This window comes from Cryptotermes secundus, unplaced genomic scaffold (assembly GCF_002891405.2).
Source record: "Cryptotermes secundus unplaced genomic scaffold, Csec_1.0 scaffold146, whole genome shotgun sequence".
In the NCBI taxonomy this organism is placed as follows: Eukaryota; Metazoa; Arthropoda; class Insecta; order Blattodea; family Kalotermitidae; genus Cryptotermes; species Cryptotermes secundus.
In genome coordinates, this window is record NW_019733838.1 from 156433 (window position 1) to 174918 (window position 18486).

The 18486-nt window shown below is 42.2% G+C and overlaps 1 protein-coding gene across 3 annotated transcripts in view; it reads right to left on the reverse strand.

Moving 5' to 3' along the window:
- The window catches only part of LOC111868217, a 127800-nt gene extending 111066 nt beyond the window's left edge, over positions 1-16734 (reverse strand). For all 3 annotated transcript variants that reach the window (XM_023858666.2, XM_033752957.1, XM_033752958.1), the window contains exon 1: positions 16469-16734. The gene's annotated coding sequence lies outside the window, so the exon portion shown is untranslated. The remainder of the gene's footprint in view (positions 1-16468) is intronic.
- Between the last annotated feature and the right edge of the window lie 1752 nt (positions 16735-18486).

Below are 18486 nucleotides of genomic sequence, written 5' to 3' on the forward strand. Positions count from 1 at the left end.
AACGCGTTATCCCAGCCTTTAATATTCTTCCCTAGGGAACTACAGGAGTATATATTCCTAATTATATGAGCCCTCTGTTGTTTACAGAGTTCATTGTACCGTTATGATGAGTTTTATGTTACTACAGCTTAAATTGTCAATCTAGAGAAGAAGGCAGTACAGGTCTCAAACAGACGACGACAACATTATGAAATTTAATTTAGTAGCGCCTCGTCACTGAGAGCAGAAACCTCGCGGTTGCCATGACGACAGCCACTTACTCTATACGCCTGCTAGCAACCAGCTACCTACTGCTGCTATTATATCAGCTAAGAACAAATAAGACAAACTGATGGGAGCCTTCGAGCGGGTTCTTTCCTCTCCAATCTTTCTCGAACAAGCGGTGTCTGTGTACCGCTGCGTGGCGAGCGGGTCAGAAAGAGGTTCTTCCGAACCCTCATCTGACATTTGGCCAATAATCTATAGCATTCCTCAGAACAACTTCATTAATCTCTGCTTAACTTACAAACAAATTAAGTAGGCTGACTGATTGTTGTCTCAGCAACTGACTAGCTAACGAGACCTAATACTCAACTACTGTGGAGGTTAGTGAGCTTTACTTCTGTTAGATTCTGGTTTTGGATGGTACCTTTAAAGGTGATATACTTACTAAGAACTCTGATATTCATCAGGTCTTCCAGACATGCCAAAGATAATAGATTAAAATAGGCCACGGCAAGTTGCTCCCAAATCCATATCCTGCCACATTGATGTGCTTTTAAGAAATGGCTCTTAAATAAAAAAAAAAGACAAAACGTTCAAAAGATCAGTTGAGATCTACTTACTCTTTGTAGGACAATATTATGGTTCTGTTGACTCCATACGTGGATGAAATGATTAAGGACAACTGGTTGTCAATTTTGATATTGTCACGTGTAGGTAGGGTACGCGTGACGAAAATAACGGGTTCTAGTTCGGATTGTTGAATTTACTGGCACTTGGTTTACAATCAATACAGCACTGTCACTGATTTACACAATTTACAGTTCGCCGTTGCACAGGCAATAGTATTCTCGGTTTCCACTAGTCGTCTCCTAGCAACGGATCTCAACACAGAAAGTAGCACTTCAAATCACTGCGAAGTCTTCTTGCCATTTCTTGTTCAATCGCCCTGGAACATCGGAACTCAACTAGAAACTCTTTTGGACTCTTTTAAATTCATTGCACTGCACTGCACTGCACTGCACTGCACTCTGCACTAATCCTTCCAACACCAGGTCTCGTGATTTCTAGCCAGGGAGTTCATTGGCGCACTGACTGCTGCCTAACAACGAACTGTAACATTAGTCCACCGAGACACTTCTTCTACTGTTGCACGTTGGAACGTGTTTACCGAGCCGTTCCCTAGAAACATTTTGAGGAAATCCGTTACAATATCATAGATGAACTAGTGATCAGATATTCTACATTTATCGTCAACTTGAGAAAAGGTGGGAGCATAATCGTATGGTTCAGAAGCTGTCTGCAGACTTAGCGGCAGTCTATGTCTCGGCTAGAGGAGGTAGTATTATAAAATATCTTTATTTCATTTGGTGTGCAAATACGATGCAACTCGGGAAAATAAAAATATATTTATCTGTAAATATATGACTGCTGCATTTATATTCAGAATTGTCTGAAAAAGTAGATGCCTTATCATCCTTTCCTTTTAAACTTACTTTTCAATACGCTATCACAGGGTCCGAAAGGTGGATAGTTTGTAACTGAAAGGAGCACATCAGCTTTTACGCTTAGCTAATGGTGTCAATGTAGCTGCCAAAATGCAAAATACCACAAGGGACGGGAAAAGTTCGCAGAAACGTTAGCAAGGAAATTGCTATAGAAGTAAACTCAGACAAGAACAAATAAGTAAATGTTCACATCTTATCAGAATGCGGTAGGGCACGCTGTAGCATAGTTGGATGAGGCACTATGCTACAAGCCGGAAAGTAGCGGGTTCAAGTCCCGATGAGGTCATAGGATTTTTTTCAATTGACCTAATCCTTCCAGCCGCACTATGGCACTGGGGTCAACTCAGTCTCTAACAGAAATGCATACCAGGAATATTCGTGGGGGTAACGGGCGGCCGGCGCGTAAGGCTGACAACCTTACCGTCACCCGTGAGCCGATTATCTAGAAAATGTGAGAACCTCAACATCTCACAACCCTGTGGGCCTCTACGGCCTGTTACAGGGATACCTTTACTTTTTTATGGGTTCAGAAATAAGAATAACAACGTTCAGGAACGACAGCAACAATTCACAGTTGTATTTACCGTTAAATTAACAGCACACTGACCTCGGTCAATGTCTGCCACCATTTTCAGAACACTTTCCCTCCCCAGCTAACATCTGAACATAAGAAGAAGATGTGCACATGAGATTTATACCATTTTACTGCAACTTCACGAACAGTGTTACAGAGGCACAGGAACGAAAACTGAACGCGTCTCAGCAGGTTATATGATCAAATTATTGGTGACCTGCATTTTACAGCTGCTCAACGAAGGCACCGCGGTTGGCCTTACAGACGCCATGTCTGCATTCAATTCCCACTCACACATTGTTAAGCAAGTTAAGGATCCCTGTGGTCACTGCAGCTCTTGTCCTCCCAGTAAGTTCCCGGCAAATAGTAGTGACCAATGGTGACATGTATACAGCATCCCTTATGTACACCCTAACCCCTCAAAAATTAAATAAAATTGAGTGAGATCAGGCAAACTATGAGGCCAAGTGACAAGGCCCGCCCGTGTAGATCATTTGTCCGGAAATATGTGATTTAAGGACCCCATAACTTTCTTCTGGAAATGTCGGGACTCTCCGTGTTATTGGGAAGTCATGTCATACAGACATTCTTCTTCCAAAACTGGCACAAGGAATTCCTCCAGCATCTCTAGGGGCCTTACACTAGTCACAATGCCTCTGGCAAAGAAACGTACACCAACAGTTCTGTATGAACACACGGTCAACTTTGGACTGTAACTCTCTGGTATGTCGGACTATTTCATTAGGATAGTCGTTCTCTGATTATGTCGATTACCATTTCCAGACAAATAGAATGTGGCTTCATCAATGAAGACAGTCTTGGCTGCAAAACTTCGCCATTTTCACGTGTTAGGAGAAAGTAAAAGAAGAATATACAACGAAATCCTTTGTCTTGTTGTGCTACACAGTAACATATTCCAGTAAGTGGTATATACTGTGACAGATTGGGCAGTTTGTAGGAGACGAATGCGTAAACATGTTCCAACCAACGAGCATCCAAAAACATGGGGCGCCCGTTGCTAGGCAATGCATGGGTGGACATACCAAACAACAATACATGATATTTGTTGCTGAGCAGCAATGTGTTTTCTGTGGATGGTTCATGCCGAGCGTATATAGGGAGCAGTGAACACTGTTTGAGGAGGTTCTTCAGGAAGACCTCGTTCAAGGCAGTCCAATAGTTGATGTGTTAGTAAAGAATTATAGTTACGACTTGAAAATTATCGAATTAATCGAGTTATCAAATTCGGAACCATTTTTACTGTCGCGTTACCAAGATACACGTGATAATACGCATATTTTTAAACTTGTAGCTTTCCGCAGAAATTTGTTCACTGGTAAATGAGCCAAGTTTAACCGTAGGGCAGTGAGCCTGGTTATTTGTGCGAATTGCTAACGAAAGACATTCAACCCGAGCTTCTGTGGCTGGTCGTCTCCTGATATTTCTCTTTTTCAAATGCAGCTAGCATGAACAATTATACCGCTTCAAAATCGACATTTTGTTCGTGGATCCGTTCCACACACCGTATAAAATCTCTTTTGAAATGTATTCAAAGACCTAAACAAGTGAAGTCACGGAATGTCCTTAGATTCTTCTACTTCGAAGTTAGAACTATTTCTTTTTATTGCTAGTGGGGTGGGACTAAGTCCCTTGTACTGCGGCCACTTCTGGCCTACTGTACCAGCCCCAGATGATAGGTGAGGGTGATCGTGGAGCAATTGGTGGAATGAAGATTGGCAGGGAAAACCGAAGTACTAGGAGAAAACCTGCCCCAACGCCACTTTGTCCACCACAAATCCCACTTGACCAGACCCGGGATCGAAGCCGGGCTGCCGAGGTGTGAAGCCAGCGACTAACCGCTTGAGCTATGGCGCGGACTAAGTTAGAAATAAGTTCTACTTAGTTAGAACGCCGTTCTAACAACAGTGAATGCAGCGCTTCAGGTGGACAGATTTGAAACTCATATGGCACGAATTATATACTTAAACATATAACGTAATTAGATGGGTTTAATTTTCATTCCTGTGGCTTTCAGTTCATGAACGATGTTACGGTAAATTGGTATGCATTTCATGTTTATATTCTGCACCTTGTTCACTCCTGTAATGAGGTCACAAATGCTGGCATTATGTTTCACGTTTCATTCGCATAAAACGCAAAGATGTCCGCATGTTTCATCTCTCATGCCACTTGAAAAAGAAAAGAGTAATATTCAAATTCAGATTCTTCAGCACCAATGTATTAAAGAGACGTGACACCTTGTAGTCTGGTAGATTTTTGCCTACTTTCTGAGGAATAGTGATGTCTCCATCTTCAGGGGAGAACAATAGTCTTATACATTGAAGATGGATACATCATTCATTTACTTACTTACTCATGGAGCTGAGCCCTTCTTGAGCAGAAGCCAGTTCTGCAGTTACTCAAGAATTTCCCAGCATTTTACGGAACCCGAAGGTTCATTATCGTGTTCACAAGAGCCATCCACTGGTCCTTATCCTGAACCAGATAAATCCAATCCATATCATCCCATTCTATCTTTCTAAGATCCACTTTAATATTGTCCACCCACCTACGCTTTGATCTTCGCAGTAGTCTCTTTCCTTCTGGCTTTCCCACCAATATACTATATGCATTCCTCGTCTCCCTCATTCGTGCTACATGCCCTGCCCATCTCATCCTCCTTGTCTTGATCATTCTAATTATATTTGGAGAAGAGTACAAGTTATGAAGCTCCTCATTATGCAGTTTTCTCCAACCTCCTGTCACTTCATCCCTCTTCAGTCAAAATATTCCCCTCAACACCCTGTTCTGAAACACCCTCAGCCTATGTTCCTCCCTTAATGTCAGAGACCAAGTTTGGAGACATTATTGTTTCTCCAAAATGGTGGTAAAGATCTGCCAGACTACACGGCGTTAAATCTCGGAAGACAACCTTCATAATCAATGCCGTGAGAGTTTAGATATCCTACGAATTATTCGAAATATATTTCGATGTGATGATACCGAAGAAGCATGCATGTTATATTCAATGTCACACTTCAACTGTTTAATGGTCCCTTCTTCACATGCCAGTCTGCTGTGATGCGTATATTCTCTACCGTCAGCTACGTCTCCATGTAACAGAATTCTTCCAGAATGCATTAATGTGAACATCAATGAGGAGCATATATATTTTAAAAGCGTTTATTTAAAAACTTGGCATAACTTTGTATATTGTATTAATATAATCGTTCAGAGAGGAAATATTTAGAAGAGAAGATAGGTCAAAACAGTTTAACAGTGGCCTATAAAGAAAGTTCTCTAAGAGGGTCCTGAACTCGGTCAGAAACAATTTATATAAAGTGAAGTACAGGGAGTTTTAATGTCAATAACACACACTTTTAAATCACTAAGTTCTGATATAATCCCAACAACAATAAAAGTAAAAGGCGCTCAGGGCCATACACCCCGTCAAACGGTTCACTGACTTTCACGTAACAGCTCCGAAGCAGCGTCGAAAACGTAAGAAATTCGATAAGAACCCCGTGTCAACGTTGCTTCCAATGCTTCAATGCTTCGGCGTGTACGGTGAGGCTCAGAGCAGTACGTGTATGTTAACGTAAACGGTGAAGTTGTCCCTGTGCGTAATTAATTAAACATCATGCCATGAAGACACGTGGGGGAGTGGAGGTACAGCACCACGGTTCTTGACCTAGGAACAGTTACGCTCCGGTAATGGGCCCCAGTACCCACTGGGCAGGAGGATGGTTGGAACCCTTAGCAAGTATAGAATCTGTGAAGAAGAAAAAAATTATATATTTCTTTGCGTATTCAACAAAGCGAGATCATGTACGGATGGGGTAGTCATTATAAAATGATTAGAAGAGAAAAAAACGGAACGCAATCTGGAAATGAATCTGCTCTTTGTAGACTACGCAAAAGGATTCGACTGCGTTATAAGAAGTAAAGGTTGGAGAATTAGAGATATCAAAGGATTCCCAGTAAAGAGACCGGGGCATGAAGCTGATGACCAGTAAGTATCGAGGGCAAAAATGAGTGGATCTATACATCACTCCCCTAGGCGTTTTCGTGGCCTAGTGTTTAAATGGTTAAAAACGGGGACAACTATACTTTCTTGTGAAAGAAGAAAAAAAGGAACAACAAACTCCGTTGCCTGTCGTCCACAAACAAACTTACACCGACCTAGCGACCGCCGCTTGTCAGCGAAGTTAGTGCCAACATTAGCGGATAGAGGGCGTCGCATGGTCAGCGCAACGGATCTCCATGGCCGTTAATCTCGGTTTTCTAGACCGGAGCCGCTATTTCCTTGAAACAGCTCCTCAGTTATCCTCACGAGGCTGAGTGTACCCGTTCCAGACCCACTAAATCTCAGAAAATCTGGTAGCGCTGGGAATCGAACCCGGGACCTCTGGATCTGTAACCAGGAACTCTGACTACCACAGAGGCGGTCACAAAAAGAAATATAAATTCGAGTTAATTTCACTTAGGGCCGCGATATAGCTCAAACGGCTAGTCGCTGGATTCCCACCGCGGCGACCCGGGTTCGATCCCCGGTCTGGTCAAGTGGGATTTGTGGTGGACAAAGTGGCGTTGGGGCAGGTTTTCTCCGAGTACTTCGGTTTCCCCTGCCAATCTTCATTCCACCAATTGCTCCACAATCACCCTCACCTATCATCTGGGGCTGGTACAATAGGCCAGAAGTGGCCGCAGTACAAGGGACTTAGTCCCACCCCACTGGCAATAAAAAACAATTTCAATTAAAATCTTCTACGAATTAAAACTGATGCATTAAATGGCGCAGCACTTAATTACAAATGAATCTAAGCAAGAAATGAAATCATTCGGTTCCCTTGTTCCTTTATTCCTAAACATCGGAAAGATTTGAGATGTCATTTCGACTTTCTTGATGGGAACGAAATGTATGAAATAATCCCAACATCATAACGGATATTAAATAGACTTTCTGTGAGCCGATTGTCTAGATAATGTGGGAGCCTCGACGTCTCACAGCCCTATGGGCCTCCACAGCCTATTTACTTGTATATTTACTGGGTACTTATTAATACTCTTCATTTTGTGACAACTGGGCCGTGTCTAGGAAACGGATGGACAAACAGGTTTCCACGGAGAGACTAATTCCTGGAAAACAACCGATTACGAAACGCCGATACCATGGATGTAGAAACTGAACACTCTATACACTTAGAAAACCAAACCGTTGCTTCGAGATTAAAACATGATTCCCCTGACAACAGAAGACAAGAGAGGAACTGAAAGACGTGGTGACTTCTATTCTGGTCTCCCAGCAGTTATAAAAAGCAGTTCATTCGTGAATTCGACACATTCAAATTCAGATTCAGACAACAGTCAGAAATTCATTCGTAAGAGAATTCAGAAGGCAGTTCAGTAGTTAAAGTGTTAACCAGATAAGATTCGTTACCAATCAATGACTAAGCAAGCAGACGTTGAAGATTTTCTTCCAAGCACTTAATGGTATGCATCCTGTTGTGTGTCATAAACAAGGTACATAAAATGTATACAAAAGTATGCAGTCTGCATAACAATATTCTGTATTTAAAACAAAGTGAACACTATCATATCAACACTTGTTTTTATTGACGCAACATGTTTCGACCCTTATACTGGGTCATCATCAGGCGTACAATACCACACTCAGCTGCTGAATTGCATCTAATTCTTCAATAAGAATCCTTGTGCACTTGAGTGCTTTTAAATGCATAAAATTGAGTCTTTCAGTTAAAATTTTTTGAATACTCAAATAATAAAATTTAAAAATTAAAGACTAAAGATTAAAGCATAAAAATTAAAATTGTACTAACATGGAAATGAAATATTTTGTGATAAGTATGTTTAAAAGTTTGTGACCGCTACGTGTTGACGTGATTTTCTGACGGTAGAGGCGATTGTAGTGTGCGGCGCCTGCGCATTGTGATCTTCTCACATAGGTTGTGTGGTCTTGGCCTTACTATCGTCTTGTGGAGCTTAGACTCGTTATTCTGTATGTCACCCAACAGGTTGTTTATTTAGAGTGATCTATAACAGTTTGAGTTTACTTTAATATTTCTTTAATTCGCTTAGTGGTGGGTGGAGTCCAACTGGGTCCATTCGGCACGGCGGCCACTGATTGGCCCATTGTAGCCTGCCCCGGGTGATTATGATGATGGAGAATTTGGTGGAATGAAGATTTGCAGGGGAAACCGAAGTACTCGGAGAAAACCTGCCCCAGCGCCACTTTATCCACCACAAACCCAACTTGACCAGACCCGGGATCGAACCTGGTCCGCCGCGGTGGGAAGCCAGTGACTAACCGCTTGAGCTATGGCGCGGCGTATGTGTTATACTTATAGTAATCTTTTGAGTGTTATAATTATTTGTAGTTACGACTTGTGAGTGTCCAATAAATCTAGTCATCCAATCCAGAACGCATTAATAGTCACGCAAACACCTTACGCGTGACAATGTTTAAGTGTTGAAAGGATTCCCTCAATTGCCACAGTCCGACTGCAGGCGGAACAGCCGATCTGTAACTACAGGCAACGAAGAGAGCCGAGAGGAGCAAACAGGTGTGAAAGGGCGCAGCAGGTGGCGCCCCAGGGCGTTCTAATAGACCACCTGTCTCCCTGCCTCGTTTTCAGTGCTTGCCTGTGGTTGGCTCTGTTATCTTTGTCAAGCACTTCAATGAGTAACTTACTTTATTGGTGTTTATTATTTACTCGTTGGCTCTAGGCTCTTAAAACAATATTAACCCTCTTTACGACAGATACCCATTCTTCTCAATTATTTGTCTTTTGCTTCCATTTTTTCATTTTCAGATCTCGTAAATCATAATGTACAATTCCAGCCATCTCAGTAGTCCATTCCTACTTACCTTCTGCCCTCTGGCTAACTTCAAGCAATGTTCTTATCAGCCCCTGTTTGATGCCTTCTAATCAGGTGTCCAATAGTTCTAACCATCTTACTTTAATATCTGCTAAGAGATGAGGAGCCCACACAAAAATTACTCCCTTCTTGGTTAGTTTTCCTTCTTATTAGTTCTGCTGTTTCTGCTCATTTTAGTGAAATCCTTGAGCATCCTGTTACTAGCTACATGTATATGACAGACGATGTAAATATACACAGCTAACATGGCCGTGTGACAAGAACATTCACTTTATTGAAATTTTCGCCTTGAAGTATCATATCCTTGTAGACGTTTGTGGTACGCATGCGCTAAAAAAGAAACGCCTACAAAATTATCATGGGAAGATATAAATTAAGACATCGATATAGAAAGATGATATTCAAATTAATCAGAGAGAAATATGTTACGAAGATCTGGTTTAAATTTAGCCTGCTCAGGTAAAGGTACAACGGATGAAACTTTGTGAACAGGGCTCTCAATACTTCTTTTGGCTTATTTTGGACTTCATCCATCGTCTGGTATGTAAAAGACAAAGGACCACGACGTTTCAGAGACTGGATCTGTCTCCGTCTTCAGGTGGGTAGTGAAGGATAAACCTACTCAGTTGGTCCCGTTAGAAAGAGCTAGTCTCAATCACTGGACCTAGGTCTATCCTTCCCTACCCACCTGAAGACGGAGACAGATCCAGTCTCCGAAACGTCGTCGTCTTTTGTCTTTTACATACCAGACGATGGATGAAGTCCAAAATAAGCCAAAAGAAGTATTGAGAGCCCTGTNTTTTCAAGCCTATCAGGGCTCTGAATAGTATGGTTATGTAAAACTAATTACCATTGCTCAGGAATAACAAAGGAGTTATGTAATTTAATTAGTTCCTTGAGAAATATGAAATTCTTGTTGGAGTATTTTCATGAAAATAAAACATGAAGCCCGAAGGAAGTATTTTGGTTTTGATGTCAGTAAGTAGTGACTTGTAAGATTTGAGGCCTTCACGGCGGTGACTATGAAGAAAGCAGTCTTCTGGGATTTGGCACCTTGTATATGTGGTGTTAACCGATGTTTCAGAGGAACGTATCGCCTCCATCTTCAGGGTAGAAGAAAAAATATAAGAAATCCGCAAGCGAAGAGACCGTGAGAACCGGTGAAAGCAGTCTACCGCAGTGGTACGAGCGGCAGCAAAACCGTCTGAACTCTAAAATGAACTTCAGCGGCGAGTGCCATGTTTTTTATAGCCTTTGTGAAAACCATCACATATATCGTGACTCTGGAAACTTTATTGCCCTTTAAAGACACTATTAAACTGCAAGAAATACTATGAGCCCATAAACGAGTAGGAGCAGTGTTAAGGAAACACGTGAAAGTGCTGTGTTGCACGATGGAACTTAGATCTCTTCTAATCGGTCATTTATAATTGCAAGAATTGTGAGGCAAAGCATGCAACAGTCCGGAACACTGAACGCAAGAAACGTACTGCTCGTTGGAATTTATTTATTCTCACAGAATTCATTCATTTTCAGTCCTTATATTTCTTTCTGTTACCTTGTTAACTTTTCTTCTCTAGTCAGTTCTTATACTGAATTCGAGATAAGAGACCTGTAAGTTATGCAACACTGTAAATCATGCTATGGACATGCAACCCAATGCTGTCATGTTCGTGCATTTGCATTGTTCTCTTTTCTCTACAGAAATGTGTCTCAAAATCCACGCAGCGTAACTACACGGATTATCGATTGGTATTCGGAGCACATATATACGACAAAGGAACACAGACGTGAAAACCACTACGTAAATAAACTGATATTAATACTGGCATGGCAGTAGAGGTAGAGACCAGGAAGGGGTTCGGTCTAGAAGGAAACGCAGTTGTAATTTACCCGTAGTTTGGCCGAAGTTCACGCCAGTAATTCTAATTGTCACTCTAGAACTATGAATAAATGAACATTAAAATATAGCACAATTAGAGGTAACACAGTGCCTCTTAGCAGTCCTGTTTCTTACTGTGCAGGTGGTTCGTCGTGTTCTGGACTAACCTTAATGTCTTTTTCTTTTAATTCGCATAGTGGGGGGTGGAGTCCAGCTGGGTCCACTCGGCACGGCGGCCACTGATTGGACTATTGTACCTACCTCGGGTGATTATGATGGAGAATTTGGTGGAATAAAGATTGGCAGGGGAAACCGATGTACTCGGAGAAAAACCCCCCAGCACCACTTTGTACACCATAAATCCCACTTGACCAGACTCGGGAGCGAACCCGGGCCGCCGCAGTGGGAATCCAGCGACTAACCGCTTGAGCTATGGTGCGGCCAACCTTAATGTCTTAGTCGTAACTTTTCTCACTTTACAAGTCCAGCACCGTGAGGTAGGTCATGATGATTTCTTGAATCGCTGCGTCGTTTTGGCACTGTGACCACAGTAACTCACTGCTGTAAGCCTACAGCCTTGGCAGTTCATAAAACGCGAGCTGCGCTCTGAATAAGGTCAGCTTCAGTGTCTAAACACGATGTCATGAAGGAGGCTAATGCTTTTGAGGACACTATCCGTCCCATTTTGGACATCTGTTACATGGAATGAGTGGCTAGCCTCATGGGCCGTTCGTTTTTGCCCCACTTAATAATGTTCCGTATTCGCGAGATCATAGCTTCGATTTTCGGTCCGAATGCCGTTATTCTTTACACGAATTTTCAGTCTTCTTCAGTCCTTCCAAGAAAATGCCGGTATAACGTTTTAAAATAAGCCGCAACTATTTCTTTCCGTATCATTTCCCATTAATCATATAAAATTAACTTACGATTCAACGCTGAGAAATCAATGCAGTTGAAAAGCGTCGTTAATGTGTCAAGTATTCATGAACCCCTGGGGAAAAGAACCCCCCGAAGCACTCACTGAATACGAGAATGGGTAGGTCCTCAGAGCTGGTCTGGGCGAGACATCCGCTTGGGAATCGATCCATGGACGTCGAGCCTGTAGCCAGTCTGTGTCCTCCCCTTCGTCTGCTTGCGAGCGCCGAGAAAACTGCGATTCCTCATTCCAACACAGAACACACTTGGCGAGAGCAAATAGCTCTGAGAGGCAGCCGCATTGGAGTGCTTGTAATTGCATGGATTTCTTCCTTGCTTATTTGACGAAGCTGCTTCAACTGCGACGTTTTTGTAGTAACGAATTAGAACTGACCTACATGAATTAAATGCTTTGGGAAAAGACGGTAATGCCCTGCTTTAAAACGATTTAATAATGTTATTGCAGGCATTTCAGAGAGCCCATGAGAAATCTCACAGCGATGCCATTCTTTAGAAAATGTGCTTTGTTTTTGTGCTTGTTCTGCAATACCTTCTTAACTGTAAAATTTACATAAAAATAATAGGGTAACTAATCCCAGTTTATGGAAAAGATTTCACAGCCTACAAAAAAGACCCGAGCAACAAATTAAAGTAAAAATTTCACCCAACTACTTTAAATAAATCCAATTAAAGCCACACAAAACATAAAAATAGAACTACACGACACTGAAAATGCTACATTAGTAGGTCCATCTTATCGGCTGACTCCTGTGAATGGTTCATTTTTAGGAAAATAGAGGAAAGCTTATTTTAAGTTTTGTTCCAAAATTTTTCTCGGAAGTATGTGGAAAATTAGTCAGGGTAGTCACTCGCATGAAAGGTTTATTTTCTTTATCCTCATTATCATTGGCAGAACAGCCTTTTCTGAGGCACAGCTTTCCTTAGAAATTTCACGCCTTTAGATTTCACAAAAATATATCCTTTTACGGAGCAAGGCAGTCAGCCTTACGTCCAACACCCAAACTGGAGGACTGCATCTCTGTATTTATGTCCCTACAGTGACAGGGTGGCCCAGTTATACCCCCAGGTACAGGGTTCTCCTTCCGTCGCATTGTACGGCACGCAGGGCTATGGTGCATGTAGTCTAACCCGCCTCTACACGAGACGGTGTTATTTCTTATAGTTCATCAAATTCACTGCATAAAAGCAGTGGACGATTTGCACATAAAGCAAGGGATCGTGGTCTCTATCCAGAGTACGGTTGGAAGGGCTGATAAAATCCATGGATAGGAAAACCAATCGCCTAGTAAAATCAAAACCATGGGCCGCGCCATAGCTCAAGCGGTTAGTCGCTGGTTTCCCGTCGCGGCGGCCCGGATTCGATCCCGGGTTTGGTCAAATGGGAATTGTGGTGGACAAAGTGACGCTGGGACAGGTTTTCTCCGAGTACTTCGGTTTCCTATGCCAATCTTCATTCCACCAATTACTCCACAATCACCCTCACCTATCATCTGGGGCTGGTACAAGAGGCCAGAAGGGACCGCAGTACAAGGGACTTAGTCCCACCCCACTAGCAATAAAATAGAATCAAAACCCAGAACCTCTCCAATATCTAAAACAATAATGTTGAAAACTGAGTTTTATAAAGGAAGAAACGACATTTGTGTTTGCAGCACGCACGATATGTTAGTTGACTGCGCAGAAGTCACTGCAATGGGGCTCAAATAAAATCATCATACTGTACTATTTTATTGGACCGACTCTGTGGTCTAGTGGTCAGAGTTCCTGGCTACAGATACACAGGTTCCGGGTTCGATTCCCGGTGCTACCAGATTTTCTGAGAAGTAGGGGTTCTGGAGCGGGGTCCACTCAGCCTCGTGAGGATAATTGAGGAGCTATTTCATGGAAATAGCGGCTCCGGTCTAGAAAACCGAAATTAACGGCGGTGGGGATACGTTGCGCTGACCACGTGACACCATCTATCCACAAAAGTTTGCACTAACTTCGCCGACAAGCTGCGGTCGCTCGGTCGGTATAGTTCGCTTGCGGACTACAGGCCACTGAGTTTGTTGTTTTAATATTTATGTTTATATGTCGATTGAAGCCAATTTAACCTTCAAGTTGTATTCCTTATATTCTCAAATTAACTGCCTTCTAGTCGCTTCTAGTCTACGCACAGTTAATTTAACATGAGCTCACAAAGTGAAGTCTGCGTTGAGGATCATCTTCCAGCCATCCATGAGTTAAACTCAGGATGTAATGCTAAAGACTGGCTTCATGCAATATCAGCTGGGCTGGCTGTCTAGAGCGTCTAGAGACTCCTTGTTTCGGAGAAAGTCTGAGAGTAGATTTCCTAAGAGTTTGGATTGCTACTTGTTAAATTAATGATTTGATGTTCTGGGTCTACTCGCTGTCGGAGAATCGAACACAGTATATATTGGACAGCGATATTGGGTTTTCGGACTTTATCCATCGTCCTGGTTCTTAACATAATGTCCGAAAACCCAATATCTCTGTGTGTTACACGTCATCGTCAGAATCCTATAGTAACTAACAGTACATATTATTCAAATCACTGATGCAGATCGCGCACGGCCTTACATGTTGGAAGAAGTAAATCAAAATGATCACGCCATTCTGTAACAATCACCGGAAACCCACTTTTATACCGAAATTTAAAGCAAAAATTCATTTTCGTTAATCAACGTAATCACACGTGAAGAACAGAAATGGTGGAGAACTGCTTCCACACTATGCAACCTGTAAATTCAAATGGGCAGTGACACTAGCGAAACGTTGTACAGGTCTACATCGCCAAAACATAAAACTTATCCTTGCGCCAAACCGACACAGCATGAAAGAGAATAGGGGGCGAGGAAGTAACATTCCAATCTTCAATTTTACTCTACTTTAAATAGAGATGTTAGATTCATGCTCCGGCCGCCTTAAAGAAAACGAAACAGCTCACGCTGGGTGGGGCGACCTAGCAATTCTGCACGTGAATTACAGAAGAGAGCCGATCAGAGTGGCCGCGAAGTCTAGGGCATGAACTGTCTTCGCTCGCTCGAACACTGCGAATGTGGGTTCGAATCTCGAGGCATGGATGTCTATGTGCGTTTATTCTGTGTTAGTGTTAGGTAGTGGCCTTGCAGCGTGCTGATCCCTCATCCAAGGATTCGCACAGACTCTTTTAGATTATGAAACTGAAGTGAAACGAAATGTTTCGCGGACGTCCTATGCTCCAGTTGGGAGCAACAGGAATAGAAGAAGAAGAAGGTGATAATGATGATGATAACGACGACGACGCGGCTGCTGCTGCTGCTGATGATGATGACTAGTGAAAGAGAAGAGACCCTGGCCCGATCCTTCGGTCACTTTATTGCTTCAGCCAATAATCTGTTGCAGATTCCGCCATGGAGTGGTCCTCCAACTTTGCGACTGCTTGAGAGCTAACATCCCCTCACCCTAAGAAGACTGGCATCTTATAAAATGTCACACATGGCCTCGAGGTTAGACTTATTTTGGAAACGACCTAAACAAAAGAAAAAGGGCATGAGATTCGTTTGTAAATATGTGATTTCGGATACTCGTATTATTTGACTATGGAACATACATATCCAAAATAATCACGACTTGGTGTACTAAGCCCCTTAAAACCTGTAAGAAGCAGAGCAAGTTTATATTCTGCCACAGTGTCTAAAGAGGGTTTACATGTTGATAATTTCCCTTGAAATAATGCATCTTGTGAACTACGTTTCTTGATTTATTTGACGACGTTGATTCAACACTTCGGCCGCTTTGGCCTGCCAAGAACGTTCCACGTTCTCATTACATGGAGGTCGGTTGACCTCCAGAATCTATGTTGACAGAAGGATTACGAGAAGAAACCCCCAGTCTTTAGCAGCAGTCGAATCCTGGTCGTTCAGCCCTCAATAATGAATTTGTTCATCCTAATTCAAGTTAATTCAACATTTCAGCAACATCTTCCCAGCAGAAAACTTTTTATTATTATTATTTCTTGGGGTGGGGCGAGTGAGTCCACTTGCCACTTCGACCACTATTTGACCTATTATACTAGCCCCGAACTCTAGATGGAGGTGGGATTAGAATTGGCAGGGGAAACCGAAGTACCCGGGGAAAACCTGACCCAGTGCCACTTCGTCCACCAAAATCTCTGTGGAGAAAGCTCCTTGACCCCATTAGAGAGAGGCGGGGGCTCTCAGACCCCTAGTTTTACGAAGTGACAGCAAACATTACGTTTCCTGTCAAAAATGAACTTCCGGCGGTCCAGCCCTCGGCCATTGACTTTAATGACTAGCCTGTCCTACCTCACTGTTTCTCAATTCTACTGTTACGCATTTTGCGCAGTATCTCAGACTACATACACAGCACTGAACTAGCTCGTAAAGTGTAGTTTTAATAAATTATTTTGTTTAAGACAGACAGTAAGTTAAGTATTGTGTGCGTTATTGTAAACGCTTAACTCACCAGACTTGTATGTCTGCAGCTTCATCCGAGGCCAATTTGATTCACACCATGCAACACTCGTGTCCAGTGACAATACTGTCTCAAGCGAACAGGCAACACAAGACAAGGCACTACGCACAGCTGTCGAGACAAAACCCTCTCACAGTCCACACTGCACTTCCGTGTGCAATTAATTAAACTCTAAAACAATTATGGGAGGGAGGAGAGCCGTAACCCTCCCTGCTGAATCCGCGGCATTAGACGGAATGTGTCGCTCCGTGCAACGCAGTGTTGCCAAGCTTGCAGGCGAACCCCTGTTTTCCCCGCCTGAAGTCTTAGGAGGCTGAGGGGAGGGGGTTATTGATCTACCAATGACGAATCCCGGAAACTGATCCGTCATACAGTCACGCCCACCGGAATATACGTCATCTAACATAAAACATGTTCTCTAAAAATTAATGGAATAGGTAATATATGGGTAACTAACGGTTTGATTTATTTAATGAGAGTTTATCATCTGGATAGATTACAGAGTGTCGAATGGGAGGATGGTAATGAACTAAAGAAAGATTATTTTGGTTTCAAAGCGAAACATCCACATTTTAACCCTTTCCATGCTAAATTTAATTCGGACACAAAAACGTTCCACAAATATCTTACTTCAAATTACTGTCCTCATGTGGTTATCGTGAGGCTGACAGAATCTGTCACAATTAGGAAGTCAATGATCCTTCTCTGTCTACATGGATTTTTTTCCTTTGGGTCTAATAAAGATTTCCAGTGCATTTCTGAAAGTGAAAAATAGCGTTTTTCCCAAAATCGACAGGTAAGTTTCAAGCTTAATTAGAACTAGAGGAAGCGAGTTGAGTGAAACCTTGTAATAGTATGATTTATAGTCCATATCATGAGGAAGAATTTGGTTTCTTATTGGAGTCTCTAGCTTCAATAGTTATCAAGATATGTGAGATAATGCAAACCTCCATTTCAGGCGAAAACGCGTTTTTTCGCACTATAAGAACTTCGCTATTAGTTGAATATCAAAGTTGCAATTTTAATTTCTTATTACTCTAGAATAGGGCATTATATGCTATGAGCTTCAAAATTTTCGTTGCTTCCCCACCGAAGATATGAGATGTTCAAAATGGCCGAATTTGGGCCCAAAGTTTGAAAACTCCTGGACAATTCTGGAAAGTAGGTACGAGGTTTTACCTATGTGAGTATATTCCTCATGTAGGTAACAACAAAGGGGAGAAACCACAAATCTGATACTTTCCCCCTCCCATTGGTGTTTGAAGGTGAAAGCAGCGTTTTTCCAAAAATCGATAGGTAAGTTTCAAGCTTAATTACACCTAGAGGAAGTGAGTTGAGTGAAATCTTGTAATAACATTATTTGTAGTTCATATCATGAGGAACAAATGGTTTTTTCATTGGAGTCTCTAGCTTCAACAGTTATCGAGATACAGAAGATAACGCAAACCTCCATTTGAGCCGAAAACGTGTTTTTTTCGTATTATAAAAACGGCTGTACCGGGAGAAAGGAGCGGATTACAATTTTCTTAAAAATATTTCTGAAGTGTGAAAATATGTAGAAATAAGTGTACAAAATTTGAAATTTTTAAAAAATGGTGAGCGAACTCTCTGGATGACTTCACATGGAATGACCCTAGAGTGCGCTAGTGTGTGTGTGTAACAGTGAACTGTCACGTGGAGTATAGTAAGGAGCTGTATCGAAGTGTCCAATAAATCCTCTCATCAATACAGTCACGCTATCACGTGACAATATTTTGAAGATGTACTACCAAACAAGATTTCAGGGCACTGCATTAGGTAAACGTCACTTTCGCCTTCACCTAACGTTCACAAGTTCATTATGTTAACATTATTCGTGGCAGGAAATGAAAGATGGAATTTACCGCTAGTGGTATGATGTTCATAACGAATACCCGGGAAACCCTAATATTACTGCACTGCGTTTTCAGACTTTTCCAAGCTCCCAGTCTATCTCAGGAACCGGAGGAGCAATTGAGTTAGCTCTTTGC